The sequence below is a fragment of the Trachypithecus francoisi genome, unplaced genomic scaffold, assembly GCF_009764315.1.
Source record: "Trachypithecus francoisi isolate TF-2019V2 unplaced genomic scaffold, Tfra_2.0 Lachesis_group20, whole genome shotgun sequence".
Lineage (NCBI taxonomy): Eukaryota > Metazoa > Chordata > Mammalia > Primates > Cercopithecidae > Trachypithecus > Trachypithecus francoisi.
In genome coordinates this window covers 34,415,256-34,435,899 of record NW_022681466.1, presented here as the reverse complement: position 1 = coordinate 34,435,899, position 20,644 = coordinate 34,415,256, and the positions used below count along the sequence as shown (strand labels likewise).

Here is a 20,644-nt window from a genome sequence, read left to right as displayed (position 1 = left end):
GTATCTTCACATAAGACATCATGTAAGCTGAGTAGGTATTTGATCCCAGAATGGTAGAGCTGAATGGTCTTAACCAAACTAGACGATCAATTCTCATGATGCCAGGCTCAGAGTAAAGTTGGAGTCCCAGAAGCCAAAAAGTACAAATATTAAAGTTTACTCTCTTAGACCACTGTGTAGATAATTAATTTCCTAATGAAGGATCTCATTTGTTCATATATTCAAATAATCATAAGTGCTTACAAATTACCAGTGCCAGGTACTTTGCTAGGTGTTGGAAAGACAAAGGTAAGCAAAAATTGACATGTGTCTTGCCCTTACAAAGTTTAGTTATAACTATAATTCTAACAAGAGCAATGAAGGAAAACTTGAGACGGTGCTGTGGCTCATGCGTGTAATGGTAGCACTTTGGGAGGCCGAATCAGGGGAATCGCTTGACCTCAGGAATTTGAGACCAGCCTGGGCAACATAATGAGACTTCTTCTCTACAAAAAAATTTTTAAAAATCGACCAAGCATGGGGTGCATGCCCATAGTCCCAGCTACTCAGGAGGCTGAGGTGTGAGTGTTGCTAGAGCCCGGGAGATCGAGACAGCCGTGGGCCATGATTGCACCACTGAACTCCAAACTGGGCAACAGAGCAAGATCCTGTCTCAAAAAAAAAAAAAAGAAAAGAAAAGAAAAAGAAAAAAGATTGAGAGAGAGAGAGAGACAGACTAAGGATTGAAGTTTTTTTTTAAAAGTCATTAGTAATTTTGATTTTTATTCAAAGATCAGTTGCAAATCTATTACAGGTTTTTAAGTAGGAGATTTGAATTTTGAAAAGATCGCTCTGGATGTTCATGGAGAGAAGATTGCAGATGGATAGGAGGGGTTCACAGACACCATTTAGGAGGCTGTTGCGGCAGTTTCAGGCAAGCGATAACGGTTGCTTTGATCAGGGAAGTAAGCCACTTACTCAGCAGAATTGCTTTGGAAGTGAACTTTATAATCAGCATTGTTCTTCAGCCTCCATCTCTTTCCCACCACTCCCCTGTCTACTTTGTGTTTGTTGTTGTTTTGTTTGTTTGTTTGTTTGTTTGAGGCTCCCAGGCTGTAGTGCAGTGGCACCATCTTGGCTCACTGCAACTTCCGCTTCCCGGGTTCAAATGGTTCTCGTGCCTCAGCCTCCTGAGTAGCTGGGACTACAGGCACATGCCACACCCAGCTAATTTTTGTATTTTTAGTAGAGATGAGGTTTCGCCATGTTGACCAGGCTGGTCTCAAACTCCTGGCCTCAAGTGATCCGCCGGCCATGGCTTCCCAAAAATGCTGGGATTACATACGTGAGCCACCATGCCTGGTTCCCCATCTACTTTTAAAACTTGTTTACAGCCGGACACAGTGGCTCACGCTGGTAATCCCAGCACTTTGGGAGGTCGAGATGGGCGGATCACCTAAGGTCAGGAGTTCAAGACCAGCCTGATCAACATGGTGAAAACCGTCTCTACTAAAAATACAAAATTAACTAGGCATGGTGGTGTATGCCTGTAATCCCAGCTACTCGGGAGGCTGAGGCGGGAGAATCACTTGAACCTGGGAGGGGGAGGTGGAGGTTGCAGTGAGCCGAGATTGCGCCATTGAACTCCAGCCTGGGCAACAAGAGTGAAACTCCATCTCAAAAAAAAACCAACCAACCAACAAAACAAACAAAAAAACCTGTTTACAAGGACATCCAGCCCTTACCACTGTGAGGTCACAGCCCACAAAACACAGATTACTAAAGGTTTTTAAATGTCTTTGTCTCCATTTTGTATTGATTCCAATAGATGCTCTCTACAAACATCCACACATTCTATGAGGTCATTTCAGGCTGATGTGTGTTCCTTGAACAGTACTTTATTGCTCTAAATAAAAAAATTGAAAGAACATAACATATTTTGTAAAAACTTAAATGGAAGGTGTTGCCCTCTTTTCTGAGAAACTCTTTAAGGAAAAATCCTGCTTTCTATTCAGTCATATAAACCACCTGCTTACTATGGACACTGTACAGCTGTACGAACTGAGGCTGCAATGGTAAAAAATAAAAATAAATGAAAAATTTAAAAAACAGCCCTTGCTCTCACAGACCTTATATTCCAGAATGGGAGGAAATTATAATAAAATACATTAAGCACTATAGGATATAAAGTATAGGAGACTAAGGAGACAGGATAACTAAATTCAATATGCTATCCAAGATTAGATCCTAGAACAGAAAAGGGACATTAGCGAAAAAAATTAGTGAAAGCTGAATAAAGTCTGTAGTTAACAATATCATAACTGTGTTCATAACTTAGTTTTGATCATGGTGCGATGGTTATGTAACATGTTAACATTAGGGAAGCTGGATGAGGGGTACATGGGAGCTCTGTGTACCATCTTTGTAGCTCTTCTTTAAATCAAAAATCATTTCAAAATTAAATATGTAGTAGAAGGAGAAGGGGAAGAAGAAAGAACAAGAACAAGAAGAAGGAGAAAGAAGGAAGAGGAGGAGGAGGAAGAAGAAGAAGAATAGGAGGAGGAAGAGGAAGAAGAAAGGGAAGAGGAAGAAGAAAAAAGAAAGAATAAGAAAAAGAGAAAGAGGAGGAGGAGGAAGTGGAGGAGGAAGAGGAGGAGGAGGAAGAAGAAGAAGAAGAGGAGGAGGAGGAGGAAGAAGAAGAAGGGAAGAAATAATAATAATAATACAGGATGATTTGGGAGCTCCTAGCAGGGCACTCAACCTAATCTGGGGGTGGGGAAGGCTTTCTGGGGAAGGGATGTTTAAGCTAAGACCTGAAGGACAAATAGGAATTAACTAGACAAGAGATGCTGAAAAAGACATCCAGAAATAGTATGTAGAATGTTTACAGTGCCAGAAGCAAGAGAAAGCATGACAAATTATAGATATTAAATAAAATTAAGTATGGTTAGAGCTTAGAATAGGGTGGGAAATGGGAAGGAGAGGAGTGATAGGAGATAAACCCAGAGTGGTAGGACACCAAGTGCCTTAAAAATCATGTTGAGAAATTTAGAGTCTAAGGACAATTTCAAGAAGAAATAAAAATGACTAATAAATATGTATATTTTAAAACCTTCTTTACTGGTAGTCAAATAAATGGAAATTAAAATAATTGGATAATATTTTAACTTACTCAATTCCCAGATATTTTAAAATTATAGTATTCTTTGCCTCCAAGATATGAAAAGAGAATTTCTTACATTCTGCTGATAATATTAATATTTCTGGAATGCTATTTGGCAATTTAAATACAAATTTCCAACAACAATGTTCATATCCCTTTATCCCTTCAGTTTTGTGTCTGGGATGTTATTTTAAGGAAATAGCCAGAAATATATTTTTAATTAATGTAAAAAGATGTTTCTCATCGTTATTTATAACAGTACAAAATTTAAAACAAAATTTAAAAAATTTTTAATTTAAAACAAAATAGGGACATAGTTAAATAAATGGTTATGTTTCCATATGATGAAATAGTATGTATTAAAAATAAAATTTACAGCTTTGTGCAGTGGCAGTATTGTAGCCAATGAGATTTATCCGAGGTGCGATTATTGCTAATTGAAAACTTCTCCCAATACCCCACCATAATGACTTGAAATATAGTTGGCATTGGCAATTTTTGACAGTCTCTATGGAGACTGAACATAAAAAAGAAAAAAGACAGTATATATAATGTACATATTGTATATAATATATATCTTACATGTATATGTTACGTATATATATAATTAGTGTGTGTGTGGGCATCATCTGTAGACAGAACTGGTTGTGTAATTTGCAGGGCCCAGTGCAAAATGAAAATGCAGTTCAAAATTATTAAGAATTTTAAGAAGGCAACAACAGAACCTCAAATCAAGTGTAGAACCCTTCTGAATAGGGGCCCTGTGTGACTTCACAGGTTGTACACCCCTGTAACTGGCCCTGTCCCTAGAAAAAAAGATGAAAGGAAATATCCCAAAATGTCAATAGGGATTATCTGTGATTTGGGGATTACTGATGATTTTTATTTCATGAATTTAAACATTTTTTTCACAATAGATATCTTTTACAATCAGAAAAAAAAAAAAAAAAAACCAGTCTGTATCTTTTTTTCAAAAAAGTCCCAAGTTACACTAAAAGCAGCACTACAGTGAATTACATTATATTTTGCTTTTAGGCTCTTTTAAATATCCCTTTTGGGCCACTGCGAATAACAAATTCTATTTTTAAAGTTTCTATAATGTGTTTTTAAGTCACTGTGGAGAATAGAGCAGGATATAAAAATGAAATCAGTTCTTTGCTAAGTTTAAAAAAAAGCAAGCACAAGTTGAACTACAAATAACACATTTCCATCTATTTTTGTCCCATATAGAATTAGCTATTTGGTTGGACATTGAACATTTGCTTGAATGGTGTAATGCTGAAAATTCCTTCTCTAGCCTCCTTAGACCTATATTCATATAATTGGCAGCCCACACTGGCAAAAAGAAGGCCTGCACCTGCAGGAGGCCTATTGCATCCTCATCCAATGAAGGATTTAGCAATATTTTTTTATTTTAATTTTTATTTATTTGTTTTTGAAATGAGGTCTCACTCTTTCACCTAGGCTGGAGTGCGGTGGCATGATCTTGGCTCACTGTGACCTCCGCCTCCTGGGCTCAAGCGATTCTCCCACCTCAGCCTCCTGAGTAGCTCGAACTACAGGCGCCCACCACCATGCCGGGCTAATTTTTGTATGTTTTTGTAGAGATGGGGTTTCACCATGTTGCCCAGGCTGTTTTTTTAATGAAGAAAGGTTGCATCTGGAAGGCAATAAAAGACCCCTTAAATGAGAGCATTAAATGACTTAAAAAATCATACAGATGGGCCGAGCACAATGGCTCACGCCTGTAATCTCAGCACTTTGGGAGGCCAAGGTGGGCAGATCACTTGAGGTCAGGAGTTCAAGACCAGCCTGGCCAACATGGCGAAACCCCGTCTCCACTAAAAATACAAAAATTAGCCGGGCATGGTAGCGGGTGCCTGTAATCCCAGATACTAGGGAGGCTGAGGCAGGAGAATTGCTTGAACCCAGGGGGCAGAGGTTGTAGTGAGCCGAGATTGTGCCACTGCATTCCTGCCTGGGCCTGGGCAACCAAGCAAGACTCCATCTAAAAAAAAAAAAAAAAAAAAAAAATTGTACAGATGGTATCTGCAATGTGAGAAAGAAAAGAAATTTTTTATCTGAGAAATGCAAGCTCCGCTTTAAATTATCAGGCCCAGAGCACTGAAATGTGACAAGAGTCACGCTTCACTCCCCCTTGAGCTAGGTAATCACTTCATGAAGCTACTTGTTATTTGGGCTCTGGATTTACTGACCCCAAGTAGCTATAAATTAACCTAACAATGCCATACACTGGACACCATAACTCATACTCTATAGTTCGGCAATGTATATTGCCAATCATTAATCAATACTATTTCTGTACACCAATGAAAATTCATCACAAACAACTTTTGTCATCACCCCGTCTCCTGATTCATTATTTTTTCTTTAAAAGCGTAAGCCTCTCCTTTGTTCTCTGGAGCACTTCCCAAGGTGACTAGGAAGTATTTCCAGGCTGCAGTCCTCAACCTTGGCCCAAATAAACTCTCTATATTAATTTTGCCTCAGTTTCTTTCTTTAGGTAGACAAATGCATTCTTTTAGAAGTTACATAGAGAGGCCTTAACAAGTTGAGTTGCTAATGACATAACTAGCAAATTTGGCACAAATGAAAGCCAAGACAAATCATTTAATACTTTTAGTGCCCCAAAGGACAATCTGCCTAGTTACACAGGATTGTCCCTGCAGACCTCTTGAGTACAGGCTTCATATTTTGGTGTATATATATATATATATATATACACACACACACACACACACACACACACACGCTTATAAATATATATATTTATAAGTTATAAATATAAAACAAAACTGTATATACATCATTTTGTTTTGTTTTTTGAGACAGGGTCTTGCTCTGTCACCGTAGCTGGAGTGCAGTGGCACAACCCAGGTTCACTGTAGCTTCGACTAACTGGGCCCAGGTGATCTTCCCACCTCAGCCTCCCAAGTAGCTGGGACTACAGGCACACACCACCATGCCTGCCTATTTTGTATTAATTTATTTTTTTGGAGAGACGGGATTTTGCCATGTTGCCCAGGCTGGTCTTGAACTCCTGGGCTCAAGTGCTTCACCCACCTCGGCCTCCCAAACTGCTGGGATTAGAGGGGTAAGCCACCACACCCAGTCTTGTCAGTATAGTTTGTATTGTTTTGCACTAAATGCACTACTGTTTTACGTACTCACTCCACCGCCCCACTTTGTGTAATCTTAAACAGAAGGAATACGAAAAAGAGAAAGAAAAATGATTATTTGTCATCCCTTCCCCTTTCCCATATTCTATTAATTGTGTATCCTAAAGAAAAACTTTTCTTTAGAGTATTTACTGAGGAAGTAGAGATGCAAACTGAAGAACCCAGAAGGGAGTCACTTGTTTCACTTCAGAAAAGGAAAGAGACCTACAGGGGAAGACAATGGGGAAAAAGAGAAGAGGGAGAGGAAGTATGAGGGTCAAAGACAGGGAGGGAGGCTCAACAGATTGGAGAGAAAGAAGACAGAGGCCGGGAATGGTGGCTCACACCTGTAATCCCAGCACTTTCAGAGGTTAAGGTGGGCAGATCACTTAAGTTCAGGAGTTCGAGACTGGCCTGGGCAACATGATGAAACCCCGTCTGTACAACAAATACAAATTTAGCTGGGCATGGTGGTGCGCATCTGTGCTCCCACCTACTCAGGAGGCTGAGGTAGGAGGATCATTTGAGCCCAGGAGGCAGGGATTGCAGAGAGCTAAGATCATACCATTGCACTCCAGCCTGGGTGACAGAGCGAGATACCATCTTAAAAAAAAAAAAAAAAGAAAGAGAGATTGAGAGAGAGAGAAAGGTGTGTGGCGCTCTCTCTCTAGGGAGAGAGAAATGCTTCAGGTAAGAATTGTTTGTTTGTTTTGAGACAGAGTTTCAGTCTTGTTGCCGAGGCTGGAGTGCAGTGGCGTGACCTCGGCTCACTGCAACCTCCACCTCCAAGGTTCAAGCCATTCTCCTGCCTCAACCTCCCAAGTAGCTGGGATTACAGGCATGCGCCACCATGCCCAGCTAATTTTTTGTATCTTTAGTAGAGACGGGGTTTCTCCATGTTGGTCAGGCTGGTCTCAAATTCCCAACCTCAGGTGATCCGCCTGCCATGACCTCCCAAAGTGCTGGCGTTACAGGTGTGAGCCACCACGCCTTGCCTCAGGTAAGAATTTAAAAGGTGCTGCTAGTGGTGTATTTCATAACTTCCTCTTCTGTCTCCCTTGAAACCTTCAATAAAAACATTCATTACTCTCCAGTGTTTTTGTAGTGGAATTTGCATTGTTTGGATGAGATGACATTTGAGAGTGGCCTTCCTAGGGAATCACAGAGTGCCGAGGAGGCTCAGGTATGTTCACATTACAGATCAGAGAGGGGAAAGGAAGGACGCCATTCTTTCATGTTTATTTGTCACAGACAAAGAGGAGATGCACACTCATTTGTGTTTAAATTCATCTAGTCTGCAAATGTGCACACATTTAAATTTAATTCATTCACTTATTACTCATCAGCTTAACAAATATCACTACAGCTCCCATTGTTTGCCAGGTACTGTGCTAAGTTGTTCCTAGGGACAAACACCAAGTAATACAAACCTGCTCGTTGTCTTATTGTAGCTTATAGTTTAACACTATATAGTCTAGTGTGAGGACAAGACCCAAAAGAAGTTATGAATAAATATAGTGTGTAAAGATACTATAATGTATGTTGTTGTTGCTGTTATTTTTAAAAAAGCAAAACTGGCCGGGTGCAGTGGCTCATACCTGTAATCGCAGCATTTTGGGAGGCCAAGGCGGGTGGATCACCAAAGGTCAGGAGCCTGACCAACATGGTGAAACCCCGTCTCTACTAAAAATACAAAATTTAGCCAGGCATGGTGGTGGGCGCCTGTAATCCCAGCTACTTAGGAGGCTGAGGCAGGAGAATCACATGAACCCAGGAGGCGGAGGTTGCAGTGAGCTGAGACCGCGCCATTGCACTCCAGCCTGGGCAACAAGAATAAAACTCTGTCTCTAGGCCAGGCACGGTAGCTCACGCCTGTAATCCCAGCACTTTGGGAGGCCGAGGAGGGCGGATCACAAGGTTAGGAGATTGAGACCATCCTGACTAACACAGTGAAACCCTGTCTCTACTAAAAATACAAAAAATTAGCCAGGTGTGGTGGCGGGTGTCTGTAGTTCCAGCTACTCGGGAGGCTGAGGCAGGAGAATGGCCTGAATCCAGGAGGCAGAGCTTGCAGTGAGCCGAGATCACATCATTGCACTCCAGCCTGGGCAACAGAGTGAGACTCAGTCTCAAAAAAAAAAAAAAAAAAAAAAATTAAACTCTGTCTCAAAAGTAAATAAATAAGTAAATAAAAATTAAAAAGTAAAAAAGCAAAACTTTTTCAGGCAATTTAATTATAAGCAAATTACAATGTTTTATTACAATCTGACTGCAAGAAAAAGGCCTCTAGCAGACCAATCCAAAGATTCACTCTTGGCAGAAATATTTTATAGGAAAACAGAAAGGTTAATCACTTTCAGATTAGATACAAAAGAATGTTTGTTTAAGGTCACTCTACCCGGTTAAATGGCCGGGTGATTGGTTTTCCCAGAACAAGTCGTAATTTAAAGTTCAGAAAAATTCCTTAAGTATTTTATCAGGAATGCAATTCTCTCCCCAGAAGGAGCTTGTGAATTGTATTCCAAAAAATATTCCATCCCAGTCCAGGTTTGGCACAATTTTTCTCCTATTGAATATTTTAAAATATATTTTTTCAAGATGGTTCAATGTACTTCTTCAACTTAATTTTTAGCAGCAAATACGTTTCATTTCCTTATGTCAGTCCATATTTGAAACATAGTAATTGTTCCTTTCAGTTGTGAAACAAACGAAGGGTTGAGATGGAGAATCCAAATGGAAGCCCTGGCTTAAATAGAACGGACTGGGAAGACCTCTCTGAAGGGGTAAGTTTGAGTTGTGGAAGTCATATTTAAGTTGAGGTCTAAAGGGAGACAAAGAAGCTACTCAAGTGAGATGATAAGGAAACATATTTCACAGGGAAACAGCTTATACAGAGGCCCTTAGGAAAGAAAAGTGACTTTGAAGATGGTGTTACCTAAGGAAACCAACACAGAAGGTTGAAATTGATGTAGACAGTTCAGAGATGGGTTCTGATTGGTCCATTCTGATGGGTTTTCTCTTCAAACCAACCCTTCCAGGTACAGTACTAAGAGTAGTACGGGAAGAATTAGGATGAGGTGCTATTAGCAGAGGAAAGGGGATCAGAACCCAAGAAATGGGGAGGGGGAGGGAGTGACTCTCCTTAATATTTCCATATCCACAGACAAAAAGGAGACTTTTAGAAATAGACTCCCAGGGGGTCCGCAGTGCACTATCCTTGCCTGCTCCTCCTTCAGGGAAAGATGAGTGACTTTCCTGATTGGTGACATCAGGACAAGCCATTAGAAGCAGGAAACAGGAGCCGGGCATTGGAAAGGGGGCTTGCTGTCTCACATATATGCTTGCTATGCTCTCTCTTCTGCAGGGCTAGGGTTTATTAAACAGATCTTGATCCTATGCACCACTGGCTTAAGGAGTGTCTTCCTGGCAGAGCCAACTCTTTCTAAAGATAGATTGGAAAGCCTGGATGTGAATAGAATCAGTGAAAGCCCTACTTCAGCTTTGGGCTTAAGCCACATTGCTTCAACACAAGTTATAAGGAAACTCTCCCCAGATCTGCTTTCGCAGGGGTGGGATAGAGCTTGAAGGGAAAGAAAAAGAAGAGCTTAGCCCTCCGATCCCTAACATGTGGATTTTGGTTAGATATGTGAATTTCTTTCTTTCTTTTTTTTTTTAAGCTGGAGTCTCGCTGTGTCGCCCAGGCTGGAGTTCAGTGGAGAGATCTTGGATCACTGCAACCTCCGCCTCCCAGGTTCAAACAGTTCTCCTGTCTCAGCCTCCCGAGTAGCTCGGACTACAGGTGCACCCCACCACACCTGGCTAATTTTTGTATTTTAAGTAGAGGACAGGTTTCACCATATTGGTCAGGTTGGTCTCGAACTGCTGACCTCAGGTGATCCACCCACCTAGGCCCCCCAAAGTGCTGGGATTACAGACATGAGCCACTGTGCCTGGCCAGATATGTGAATTTCTTGAAATACGGGGCTATATTAGTTGGGACTCTTCATTATAAGGACAAAAATTCAACTCAAAGTAGCTTAAGCAAAGCAAAAAAAAAAAAAGTAGTTTACTGGCTCACATACTGGGAAGGACAGGGTTGTGTGTGTCATTACGACTTTCTGCCTCTTCTTTGTCATCTCTACTTGACTTGACTTCGTTCCCTGATTTCTTGGTGCCTTCAAGCTTTCTTCAGGGTGACTTCAAAGGTCAGGGAAGATAGCTCCAGTATAGCCTAAGTACCTCAGCTTTTCTCTCCAAACATGTATACATCAAATCTTAGGGAAAGTCTATGGATCAAATGGGTAAGAGTTAGTTCCCACATAGTAAGGGGCACTCAATTATCAAAATAAGGGGAGGAAAAGAGCTGGACACTGTGGCTCATGCCTGTAATCCCAGCACTTTGGGAGGCCAAGACAGGCGGATCATTTGAGGCCAGGAGTTCAAGACTAGCCTGGCCAACATGATGAAACCCCGTCTCCACTAAAAACACAAAAATAAGCCGAGCGTGTGGTGTGTGCCTGTAATCCCAGCTACTTGAGAGGCTGAGGCACAAGAATCACTTGAACCCGGGAGGCAGAGGTTGCAGTGAGCTGAGATCATGCCACTGGACTCCAGCCTGTGTGACAGAGTGAGATTCTGTATTAAAAAAAAAAAGGTGGTGATGGGGGTGGGGTGGGGAGGAGAAAACAGATGTTGAAGAGACAAAAATGACCAAATTTGTAATAATAAAGGAAGTTAAGGATAAATTGTCTTATGAGAGCAGCACAAAAGAAGTGTAAAAGTTACATGCTTTACTCTCCCAGCACCCAGTTAAAATACTCTTCCTAAAGAGTAATTTTTTTCATGAAATGAAACTCAGGTTATTGAGAAACTGCAGCAGGATGAGAAATAATCTTGCTTTCCTTAGAGGTGTAGAGAGGAGCAAGAACTGGAAGAGTTCCTCCACCAAGGTAAAATAGGCATGGAAAGGGACAGCGATGGGCACAGGTGTCAGGGAGGGTAAATCAACCTTGGGCAGGTACAGCAAGAGGCATTAGGTAACAATCCAAGAAAAGTCAGTACCCATAGCCTGGGCAACATGGAGAAACCCTGTCTCTACAAAAAATACCAAAACTAGCCGGGTGTGGTGGTACAAGCCTGTGGTCCCAGCTACTCAGGAGGCTGAGGTGGGAGGATCTCCTGAACCCAGGTAGGTCAAAGCTGCAGTGAACCGAGATCGAGTCATTGCACTGCTGCCTGGGCAACAGAGTGTGACTCTGGCACAAAAAAAGAAAAAAGAAAAAAAAAAGGCCAGTCTCAGTGGCTCACACCTGTAATCCCACCACTTGGGAGGCCAAGGTGGGTGGATCACCTGAGGTCAGGAGTTCAAGACAAGTCTGGCCAACACGGCGATACCCCGTCTCTACTAAAAATACAAAAATTAGCTGGTTGTGGTGACACATGCCCATAATCCCACCTATCAGGAGGCTGAGGCAGGAGAATCACTTGAACCCGGGAGGCAGAGGTTACAGTGAGCTGAGATCGCACCACTGCACTCCAGCCTGGGCGACAGAGCAAGACACCATCTCAAAAAAAAAAAAAGAAAGAAAGGAAGGAAGGAAGAAAAATCAGTACCCGTCATCTCAATACAAAGAAGATGGAATGTCTCAGATGGTAGATGTTAAGTGTTTCCCTGCATAGATCTCCAAATGTGGAAAGTTATCTGTCAGATATTTAGGCTGAAGTTGTGGAGCACACCTTCTGTCCCTACGTATGATAAGAATAGAGACTGGGGCCGGGCGCGGTGGCTCAAGCCTGTAATCCCAGCACTTTGGGAGGCCGAGACGGGCGGATCACGAGGTCAGGAGATCGAGACCCATCCTGGCTAATACGGTGAAACCCCGTCTCTACTAAAAAAATACAAAAAAAATTAGCCGGGCAAGGTGGCGGGCGCCTATAGTCCCAGCTACTCGGGAGGCTGAGGCAGGAGAATGGCGTGAACCCGGGAGGCGGAGCTTGCAGTGAGCTGAGATCCGGCCACAGCACTCCAGCCTGGGCGGCAGAGCGAGACTCTGTCTCAAAAAAAAAAAAAAAAAAAAAAAAAAAGAATAGAGACTGGTAAGAACAAGGCAGGCCTCTGAGTCTAGAGAAAGTGTGGTTCTCAGTAGGTTTCTAAGTCAGGGATCCAGGCACAGGGAACAGACAGGGATGTAGTTACAAAAACTGGTTACCAGAAGGCCTGGTCTTGGAGACAAGTAGGAAGTCCAGTTATTGGAGCATGTCAGAGCTAGTCTAGCAATGAGTATGACTGTGTGTGCCAAATCTCTGGATGACGGACCTGAGTGCCCTTCTGGGGCTGAGATTTGTTTTAGGGGCTGGAATGTTGGTATCTGTTGGGAGACAAAGGATATAGAAGTAGGGAGTTAGACAGGTTCTGATAGACACAACGAAAGATTTTACTCTGCAAGTTGAATAGCGTGTATTTTGATCAGATCAATTCTGAAGCTATAAAGTACAATAAACGAGATGTTTTAAAAATAAGAGGCTGGGCGTGATGGCTCACACCTGTAATCCCAGCACTTTGGGAGGCTGAGGTGGGTGGATCACTTGAGCCCAGAAGTTCAAGACCAGCCTAGGCAACATGGCAAAACCCCGTATCTACTGAAAATACAAAAATTAGGCAGGCATGGTGGTGCATGCTTGTAGTCCCAGCTGCTCTGGAGGCTGAAGTGGAAGGATTGCTTAAGCCTGGGAGGTCAAGGCTGCGGTGGGCTGTGATCATGCCACTGCACTCCAGCCTGGTCAACAGAGTGAGATCCTGTCTCAAAAAAAAAAAAAAAAGAGGAAGAATCCACATCTAATTTGAAACACCCAGAGCTGTGGGAGTATCATCACCAGAGCACAAGAGGTACAATATTGGGGCAAATTTAGATAAGGATAATTTGTATTATTGATTTGTATTCATCTCTAAGATGTGCCTCTCACTGTGAAGTTCCATGGATAAAGATTTGGCTTCAGTTTCTGTCTGAAAACCTGGCACCATTTACTTACAAATTAAAAATTCAAGTGAATCATTTACATATCTCCTAGAAACCAAAGAGTTTGTATGTTATACCTCAAGTAATTTGGATAATGCTGTGGGTTGCGTTTTTTTTCTTTTTTAAATTCTAATTAAGCCATCCATCATTTCAAGGTGATAATTTTCTCAAGTATGCTCTTCTTAAAACGATTGCATTTTATTTAGTATCTTATAGCGTGAGGAATTTTGACTCCTAGGGAAAATCTCATGGAAGTGATCATCTGTTATTTTGAGGGGAGATGATGGGGAGGAGTCTTTTCTGATCCTCTTCTTTTGAAAGTTATCACCCTCCCACTCTATGGGATTTAGGTGGGTCTGTCAGATACATGGGTTTAAATCCAGAACCTGCTTGATTCCCAACTTCTGTATCCTTTCTCTCCCCACAGATACCAACCATCTGGCCCTAAAACAAATCTCATCAGTTTATGAACCAGGCAGCCCAATCAGAGTGCCTAATTCTCCCTACCACACAATTGGTCAAGGAAGAAGCAAGTGACATAATCTAAATTCTTTCCAAAGATGGATGCAAATGCTAGGAAAGCAAGAGTTGAATTGCTAGCCATGAGGAAAACGTAAGCCTGAGCTGTTTGCTGGTCATCTTTGCTTCCATATGGAGACAGCCTGCCTGGAAATGAAGCCACACAGAGAAAACAGAAGAGCAGTGAAGAGAAAGGTAAAAGGAGAGATCCCATGACATGATTTGTACTCTTAGATCCAGTTATGCCTGAAGCAGGACCCACCCCTTGGACTTCCCACTTCCAGGAGCCTATGCATTCTCTGTTGCTAAAACTAGATTGAGTTGAGTTTCTATCACTTACAGTTGATAGAAAATATCAACAATCCAGCCACATGGAGCCTCATGGCAGTACCACTAACCCTGGTCACCACGCGAATACTGACCAGAGGTAAGCATTATTAGCTTCTGCTTTGTTGGAGGAACATTTGAGAGTCTATTTTGTGTTATGTAATTTTACTTTTTGCCTCCAATGTCTACTTGTTGCAATTGCATGCAGTGAAGGAACACAAAATAGACTGAATAATAAACAGATTTCATTTTAATTTAGCACCAAGGAGTTAATATCAAGCCACAAAACTTTAGATGTTAACTTGCTTTGCTAATCTTTTTTGATGACAATATTTTGAAAGAATTTAGTTCACATATGTACTTGCAAATAAGGTGTAATCTTGCAAGATATTCAAGATTGCTCTGTCATTGGTCGTGGATGAAAAAGATTTCTCTGTATCATTGGGCATTTGAAAGAATGTATAAAAAGTACAGGATGTCTCCTTACTGGTATATAATGTTTCCAACTTTGCTGTTGTAGAGTTCAAAGCCAATCTGACTCTTGATCCTTAAATACGTGTTTTTTCTCCTCTTCAGAAGCTTTGAAGATCCCTTTGTCTCTGATGTTCTGAAGTTTCACAGTCGTGTGTGTTGGCATGAGTCTTTCCCCATTCTTGTTCTGAGTGGATCCTTACACTCCGGAAATTGATTTCTTGCAGAACTATTTATTGATGGCCTATTGTGTGTCTGGTTCTATTCTACACAATGATCAAACATACAAAATCCTTGCCATGGAGGATTTCACATTATAGGCAGATATTGGACAATCTGCCGTGATCCAATAGCTTCCTTATTTTTTTCTCTCTTCAATTTCCAACTTCTTGTCTTTTTTTTCTTCTTTCTAAAGAGTCTTCAACTTCATCTTCCAATTCCTTTATTAAAGTTTTTGCTCCTGCTATGTGTTCAATTTCCAAGGGCTCTGTATTATTTCATAAGTGTGTATCTTCTCTTATCTCTCTGAAGACGTCTTTAACAGTTTTATTATTTATTTATTTTACTTCTTGCATTATCTCAATACCTCTACATTTTGTTGTCCTGTTCATTTATTTTGGTCTCTGTTTTTTAATGATAAGAACTTTCTTTCTCACCTATTTGTATTTAGGGGGCTACAGAACTGAGAATGTACTGACAGCTCTGTTGAGAGTATGGGATTTGTGAACTGGGCTTCATTAGTAAGGTGACTGGGCAAAACTTAAATTTCACTGAGGTTTTCCTCCCTCCATATTGTCTTATCTATAGTTAGTTGCCAGTGTTTACACATGATGTTCTAGCCTCAAGGTGGATTTACTCTAAAATTTATTTTACTCAAGCTTGACACAGAATGTTTTAAATGTTTGTTTGTTTGTTTTTTGAGACTGAGTATCTGTCATCCAGGCTGGAGTGTAGTGGCACCATCTTGGCTCACTGCAACCTCCGCCTCCCGGATTCAAGCAATTCCCTTGCCTCAGCCTCCCAAATAGCTGGAATTACAGGCACTCGCCACCATGCCTGGCTAAATTGTTTTGTATTTTCAGTAGAGACAGAGTTTTGCCATGTTGGCCAGGCTGCACTTGAACTCCTGACCTCAGGTGATCTGCCCACCTTGGCCTCCCAAAGTGCTGGGACTGCAGAAGTGAGCCACCATGCCCAGCCTTTAAATTTTTATTCTACATAATAAAATCAAATTACAGAGCAGCTGCCTGGTACAATTTGTATAAAAAACTTGTATTTGGGCCAGGCATGGTGGCTCACACCCGTAATCCTAACACTTTGGGAGGCCGAGGTGGGAGGATCACTTGAGGTCAGGACTTTGAGACCAGCTTGGCCAACATGGCAAAACCCCATCTCTACTAAAAATACAAAAATTAGCCAGACATGGTGGCACACGCCTGTAATCCCAGCTACTTGGAAGACTGAGGCAGAATTGCTGGAACCCAGGAGGTGGAGGTTGCAATGAGCTGAGATTGTACCACTGCATTCCAGTCTGGGCGACAGAGCAAGACTCTGTCTTGAAAAAACAAACAAACAAAACAAACAAAAACCACTTTTATTTGGAGAGTAAAAAAACAAAACAAACAAACAAAAACCACTTTTATTTGGAGAGTAAAAAAACAAAACAAAACAAACAAACAAAGAAACAAGACTTTATTGCAGAGCTGCCCAACAGGTATGCCACAAGCGAGTTATAAATGTTCCAAGGTATAGACCCCTTCCCTTGGGTCAATAAGGTGAAAGTACATGTGTAACAACCAGCTCTCCAGGAAAGAAGCCTTGATTTGTAGCATTTGTTAATTTTATCTTACTTTTTAGAGATAGAGTCTTATTATGTTGCCTAGGCTGGCCTCAAACTCCTGGGCTCAAGTGATCCTCCTGCCTCAGCCTCCCAAAGTGCTAGGATTATAGAGGTGAACCATTGGGCCCAGCCTGCATTCAATAATTGTTTTTATTTCCGTGGTGTAAGTACTCCTACCACAGACAATTTCAGACTGCCAACAAGCTGTCATTAAGTGCGGATTGGGGAAGATATGTACACAGTTGGCTCTTGGGAGCTGGTAGGAGCCGGCTCCAGCACATTTCTGAACACTTAAACTCTCAGGAGTGCTGGTGGATGTCTCAGGTGCGCAGTGCCTGCCCTGGGTTATTGCCTTCTGCTGAGAGCAGTCTTGTCAATTTACCCCAGTGTGCTGTTCTGTTCAACTATTATCATTCATATATATATATATATATATACACATACATACACATATATTTTTATTTATTTATTTATTATTATTATTTTTTTCTCATGACATGAGAAAGTCTGGAAAGCCCTGCTCCATTGGATTTGGTTTTTTTGTTTGTTTTTTGTTTTTGTTCTTTCTTTTTTGAGACAGAGTCTCACTCTGTCACCCACGCTGGAGTATAATGGCACAATCTCGGTTCACTGCAACCTCCGCCTCCTGGGTTCAAGCAGTTCTCCTGCCTCAGCCTCCCGAGTAGCTGGGATTACAGGCATGCACCACCACGCCTGTAAGTTTTGTATTTTTGTATTTTTAGTAGAGACAGGGTTTTGCCATGTTGGCCTTGCTGGTCGCAAACTCCTGACCTCAGGTGATCAGTCCGCCTCAACCTCCCAAAGTGCTGGGATTACAGGCATGAGCCACCGCGCCTGGTTGGATTTGTTTATTTCTAAAATATTGTGTGTTTGTATCTATCTACACACATGCAACTCAATTCACTAAAATATATTAATATTTTCTTACAAGTGTATAGATGATATTATTTTGTGGCCATACAAGAAGTTTCTTGAAGTTCAAACAACAATTCATATAGAATATTCGACAACCCTGTTTTTCTGGATAAAGCTTGAAACCATGGAGAAACAAAACATCATCCTACCCTCAGAGTGCACACAGTCTAGGAAAAATGATTCCATTTGAAATAATTCAAATACATTTTAAGCTCAGTAGGTTTATTAATATTAGGCAACAATAAATGACTGCTTAATATTCTTCATTTTATCCTTTAAAAATTTTGGCATTTTGGCCGGGCGCGGTGGCTCACGCCTGTAATCCCAGCATTCTGGGAGGCCGAGGCAGGTGGATCACGAGGTCAGGAGATTGAGACCATCCTGGCTAATACAGTGAAACTCTGTCTCTACCAAAAAATACAAAAAATTAGTCGGGCATAGTGGCGGGCTCCTGTAGTCCCAGCTACTCAGGAGGCTGAGGCAGGAGAATGGTGTGAACCTGGGAGGCAGAGCTTGCAGTGAACTGAGATGGCGCCACTGCACTCCAGCCTGCCTGGGTGACAAAGCAAGACTCTGTCTCAAAAAAAAAAAAAAAAAATTTTGGCATTTTGATTTTTCTTTATTAAAAAATATACTTTAAAAATTGGAGAGGGAAAATGTCTTTTAACCTCACTGAATAAAAGAAAATAATTGAAACTTTAATTTTCATTTTAAAAGTAATTACATGCAGTGATAGCCTAATTTTGATGGCATGGTAGTTAACAGACAGCTACTTTTATTTTAAATGGAATTGCATTTTTAACAGAAACTACTCTCATTGTTTGCTTTCATCTTCTAAATAGGAAAGCCAATTTGAGGGTTGAATATTTATCTGGTGCGTTTGATGGAGCCAATTAAGATAATTCAGGTTAATAGAAAAAAAAATTTAATATGTTTCTCACTTAGCTGATTCATAAAGTTGACATCGACTCCTATCTACAATAGCTATTCCAAAAAAGTCTATGATAAATTCAGCCTTCTTCTTAAAGGAAAAACAAAATACTGTAAATTTTACTCAGAACTCATAGTTTTAAACGTCATTAATTGTACACAATAAATTGAAGTGACAATATTTATATAATATAGATTTCAAGATTATCTTCTCAGCATGTATGAAGATTGATCATGATGTTTCATTATAGCTATGCACCTACTTACATCAAAAATTAATGTATCACAGCAGTGTCTTTCAGGTAGTAGTTAAAATAAAAAGAAATACTTCACTAGATAGGATAAATACTAACAAGAGGTTGCTGCAGACCCCAAAGTGCAACCTTTTTTTTCTTTTTTGAGATGGAGTCTCGCTCTGTTGCCCAGGCTAGAGTTCAGTGGCGTGAACTCGGCTCACTGCAACCTCTGCCTCCCACGTTCAAGCGATTCTCCTGCCTCAGCCTCCCGAGTAGCTGGGACTACAGGCGCACACCACCACGCCCAGCTAATTTTGTATTTTTAGTAGAGACAGGGTTTCACCATGTTGTCCAGGATGGTCTCAATCTCTTGACCCCGTGATCTACCTGCCTCAGCCTCCCAAAGTGCTGGGATTACAGGTGTGAGCCGCTGCACCTGGCCTGATGATTGGGTATCTTAATTTTTACCTGGGAGGCTAGAGTCACTCGTGTGACTACAACAGGGTGGGTATTTGGTTATTTTTGTGATTGTTTAATGTGTTCGTCTGTGTTCATGTTCAGATTGAGTAAGTTGCAATCTTGTTATTGTCTTGTTCCACCATGGTTACAGAGTGACCTTATATGATTATCGTTGTTATTCTGTGAAAACTGCTTATCTTCCATGAGGGAACGCTATAGACTAGTTAGCTGCCAGCTGCAGGCTGTCAGGGTCATCTTGTTGTTTATCACATTCTCAATCAGCTATTAAGCTTGGACTCTGACATGTGCTTGTTTCCACATAGGACTTTACGAAACCCAGGTCACAACGTGTGACCAAGAATTGGGAAGAGGGATAGTCCCCCTGTTTCCGTAGAGTTTCCATGTAATGACTTTGAGAGTTTGCTGCTTCAGGAATGCTCTAGGCCTGATGGCAGCATCCTCTTCAGGGCTGGGGTCAGGGGGTGAAAGGGAGCTGCTGCCCTCCAGTGGCTGTCTGGGAAATTACATCAGTGACTGTACACCCCCCCAACTCAAGTTTAGATTTTCTGGGAACTTCCCCGAAAAAGGCAAGGCAGAGCAGAAGGAAAGATTTGCCTGGGAGTAAAAGCCAGCAAGTTTTCAGGTATTACTGTTAATATGGCCCCATTAGTACTCTCAACTTTGTGAAGCCTGGAAAAATGTGGATTATGTGACTTGTAGGTTTTTGGTAATTATATACTGTGTTGCTTTTTTTTTTTTTTTTTTTTTTGAGACGGAGTCTCGCTCTGTCGCCCAGGCTGGAGTGCAGTGGCCGGATCTCAGCTCACTGCAAGCTCCGCCTCCCGGGTTTACGCCATTCTCCTGCCTCAGCCTCCCGAGTAGCTGGGACTACAGGCGCCCGCCACCTCGCCCGGCTAATTTTTTGTATTTTTTAGTAGAGACGGGGTTTCACCAGGTTAGCCAGGATGGTCTCGATCTCCTGACCTCGTGATCCGCCCATCTCGGCCTCCCAAAGTGCTGGGATTACAGGCTTGAGCCACCGCGCCCGGCCCCCCTGTGTTGCTTTTATAATCAGAGAAGGTATCTGTTGAAGATAGAAGAATAAGAACTTAAATATTTGTGGCCAGGCCGGGTGGCTCATGCCTGTAATCCCAGCACTTTTGGAGGCCAAAGTGGGAGGATTGCTTCAGGCTAGGAGTTTCAGACCAGCCTGGGCAACAAAGCAAAACTCCACCTCTAAGGAAATTCTTTTTTAAAAATTAGATGGACATGGTGGTGCATATCTGTAGTCCTAGCTACTTGGTAGGCTGAGGCAGAAGGATCTCTTAAACCCAGGAGTTCAAGGCTGTAGTGAGCTATGATCATTCCACTGGACTCCAGTCTGGATGACCGAGCAAGACCTTGCCTCTCTATAAAAGGACCATGCAACTTAGAAATACAGCACAATTAAAGATGAGAGGGTTAGAAAAGTTTTTAATATCAAGGATTACATAAATAAAGATTAAAATTTCACTTAAGTTGGAGAGGATGCTGAGAAACTGGAATCATTCTGCATTGCTGATGGGTGTGTAAAAATGTGAAGCTGCTGT

General features: G+C 41.6%; 1 long non-coding RNA gene and 1 other non-coding gene across 2 annotated transcripts in view; both read left to right on the top strand.

The window, feature by feature from the left end:
* Positions 1-3,518: 3,518 nt before the first annotated feature.
* On the top strand, positions 3,519-3,659 carry LOC117068149. The gene has a single exon (XR_004431001.1). It is a non-coding gene; the product is annotated as a U4 spliceosomal RNA (small nuclear RNA).
* Positions 3,660-13,887: 10,228 nt separating this feature from the next.
* LOC117067320 overlaps positions 13,888-20,644 on the top strand; it is a 104,646-nt gene continuing 97,889 nt past the window's right edge. Inside the window, exon 1 of the long non-coding RNA XR_004430700.1 lies at positions 13,888-14,283. This is a non-coding gene — a long non-coding RNA (uncharacterized LOC117067320). The remainder of the gene's footprint in view (positions 14,284-20,644) is intronic.